We start from the raw sequence: 3,758 nt of genomic DNA on the forward strand, positions 1-3,758 counted from the left end.
GGACGGCCCGTGACTCTTCTGGCCCAACTCTTTTACTCCGGGGCTTCTTTTAGTCCATAAAAAATCATAAAAAATCGACACGTCAATTGGACTCTGTTTGGTATTCCTTTTCTGTAAAACTAAAAAACAAGAAAAAAACAGAAACTGGCACTGGACTCTAGGTTAATAGGTTAGTCCCAAAAATCATATAAAATAGCATATAAATGCATATAAAACATCCTATATGGATAATATAATAGCATGGAACAATAAAAAATTATAGATACGTTGGAGACGTATCATGGACATCTCGACAAGGGGCAGTATGGCCGTGTGAGTGCTTTGGAAACAACAAAGCTTATCTGGGATATGATTTCCAAGGTCAATGAAGGCATTTCCACACAACATGACTCTCGTGTTGATGTGCTCTGAAATCTCTTCAACCGCTTCAAAAGGCTCGACAATGAAAATGTTCAGCAAACCTTCAATCGCCTCACTGATATCGCCAATGAGCTTCAAGCTCTCGGTGTTGCTGACATCACTGACCATGAGGTGGTGAAGAATTTTTTACCTTGAAGACTGCAGGGCTTACACCCCACAACATTTCATTAAACTTAATAGCACAAATACAAAGGGTTCCTCAAGATGAGGAAGAAAGAAAAAGAAAGAAACTATACAACGCTAATAAGAAAGAGGGTGGGGGCTATACCTAAGCACTAAAGGCTAAAACCAGAAACCTCATCAAGGAGGCAAGAAGTCAATCCACTTAAGCAGAGCATCCCTGTATCTTCTTTTGATCCTATGGGTGAGCAGTGTAATGTCATGGATGAAACCATTCCTCCATTCTCTGAAAGTTGGATTGATATGCCTAAAAGCTATATCATTTCTGACTTTCCAAATATTCCACCATGCGAGAAAGACCACCTCTTTGAAGAATGGCTTATTGAAATCCTTTCTGGCATGCATAGCAATTTCCACCATGTCATTGCAATCCATCCAAACAATCTGAGGATAATTCTAAACATGTACACTGAAATTACACTTGAAAAAGATGGTTTCTGTCCTCAAGTGCACCAGTCGGACAGAGGACGCATTCAAGCCCATCATTAATCTTCCAATGTCGGTGTTGTATCATATCTTTGGTGTTAACCCTGTCCATTATGACCAGCCATGCAAACATTTTGATCGACATGGTGCAACAATGCTACCTCTTGAGCACTGCGTTGGTTTTTCCTTGAAGAGGAAAGGGTGATGCAGCAAAGTAGCATAAGTATTTCCCTCAGTTTTTGAGAACCAAGGTATCAATCCAGTAGGAGACTACACGCAAGTCGCCTCGCACCTACATAAAAAAATAAGAACCTTGCAACCAACGCGATAAAGGGGTTGTCAATCCCTTCACGGCCACATGCAAAAGTGAGATCTGATAGAGATAATAAGATAAATATTTTTGGTATTTTTATGATATAGATTGAAAGTAAAGATTGCAAAGTAAAATAGATTGGAAACTTATAAGATGGAAAATAGACCTGGGGGCCATAGGTTTCAGTAGTGGCTTCTCTCAAATAAGCATAAGTATTGCGGTGGGCGAACAAATTACTGTCGAGCAATTGATAGAAAAGTGCATAATTGTGAGAATATCTAGACATACTCATGTATATAGGCATCACGTCCGCGACAAGTAGACCGAAATGATTTTGCATCTACTACTATTACTCCACACATCGACCACTATGCAACATACATTTAGAGTATTAAGTTCATAAGAACGAAGTAACGCATTGGGTAAGATGACATGATGTAGAGGGATAAACTCAAGCAATATGATATCAACCCCATCTTTTTATCCTCGATGGCAACAATACAATACGTGCCTTATTGCCCCTGCTGTCACTGGGAAAGGACACGGCAAGATTGAACCCAAAGCTAACCACTTCTCCCATTGCAAGAAAGATCAATCTAGTAGGACAAACCAAACTGATAATTTGAAGAGACCTGCAAAGATAACAAATCATACATAAAATAATTCAAAGAAGAACCAAATATTGTTCATAGATAATCTTGATCATAAACCCACAATTCATCGGATCCCGACAAACACACCGCAAAAAGAATTACATCGAATAGATCTCCAAGAAGATCGAGGAGAACTTTGTATTGAGATCCAAAGAGAGAGAAGAAGCCATCTAGATAATAACTATGGACCCGAAGGTCTGTGGTAAACTACTCACACATCATCGGAGAGGCTATGGTGTTGATGTAGAAGCCCTCCGTGATCGATTCCCCCTCTGGCGGAGCTCCGAAAAAGGCCCCAAGATAGGATCTCTTTGGTACAGAAGGTTGCGGCGGTGGAAATAGGGTTTCGTGGTGCTCTCGGATGTTTACAGGGTATATGAGTATATATAGGAGAAAGAAGTCGGCCAGGGGAGCCACGAGGGTGGGGGCGCGCCTCCCTGCCTCGTGGCCTCCTCGATGCTTCCTTGACGTCCACTCCAGTCTCCTGGATTGCGTTTGTTCCAAAAATCACTCTCCCAAAGATTTCATTCCGTTTGATATTCCTTTTCCGCGAAACACTGAAATAGGCAAAAAACAACAATTTGCGTTGGGCCTTTGGTTAGTAGGTTGATGTCTACTACACAACCTTCTTCTTGTAGACGTTGTTGGGCCTCCAAGTGCAGAGGTTTGTAGGACAGTAGCAAATTTCCCTCAAGTGGATGACCTAAGGTTTATCAATCCGCAGGAGGCGTAGGATGAAGATGGTCTCTCTCAAGCAACCCTACAACCAAATAACAAAGAGTCTCTTGTGTCCCCAACACACCCAATACAATGGTAAATTGTATAGGTGCACTAGTTCGGTGAAGAGATGATGATACAAGTGGTATATGGATGGTAGATAATAGTTTTTGTAATCTGAAATAATAAAAATAGCAAGGTAAGGAATGATAAAAGTGAGCGTAAACGGTATTGCAATGCGTTGAAACAAGGCCTAGGGTTCATACTTTCGCTAGTGCAAGTTCCCTCAATAATACTAACATAATTGGATCACATAACTATCCCTCAACATGCAACAACGAGTCACTCCAAAGTCACTAAATAGCGGAGAACGAACGAAGAGATTATGTAGGGTACGAAACCACCTCAAAGTTATTCTTTCCAATCAATCCGTTGGGCTATTCATATAAGTGTCACAAACAGCCCTAGAGTTCGTACTAGAATAACACCTTAAGACACAAATCAACCAAACCCCTAATGTCACCTAGATACTCCAATGTCACCTCAAGTATCCGTGGGCATGATTATACGATATGCGTCACACAATCTCAGATTCATCTATTCAACCAACACATAGAACCTCAAAGAGTGCCCCAAAGTTCCTACCGGAGAATCACGACAAAAACATGTGCAAACCCCTATGCATAGGTTCATGGGCGGAACCCGCAAGTTGATCACCAAAACATACATCAAGTGAATCATGTGATATCCCATTGCCACCACAGATATCCACGGCAAGACATACATCAAGTGTTCTCAAAGCTTTAAAGACTCAATCCGATAATATAACTTCAAAGGGGAAACTCAATCCATTACAAGAGAGTAGAGGGGGGGGGGGAGAAACATCATAGGATCCAAATATAATAGCAAAGCTCGCGATATATCAAGATCGTATCATCTCAAGAACACAAGAGAGAGAGAGATCAAACACATAGCTACTGGTACATACCCTCAGCCCTGAGGGAGAACTACTCCCTCCTTGTCATGGAGAGCACCGGGATGATGAAGAT

The sequence above is a fragment of the Triticum aestivum genome, chromosome 1A (assembly GCF_018294505.1).
Source record: "Triticum aestivum cultivar Chinese Spring chromosome 1A, IWGSC CS RefSeq v2.1, whole genome shotgun sequence".
Lineage (NCBI taxonomy): Eukaryota > Viridiplantae > Streptophyta > Magnoliopsida > Poales > Poaceae > Triticum > Triticum aestivum.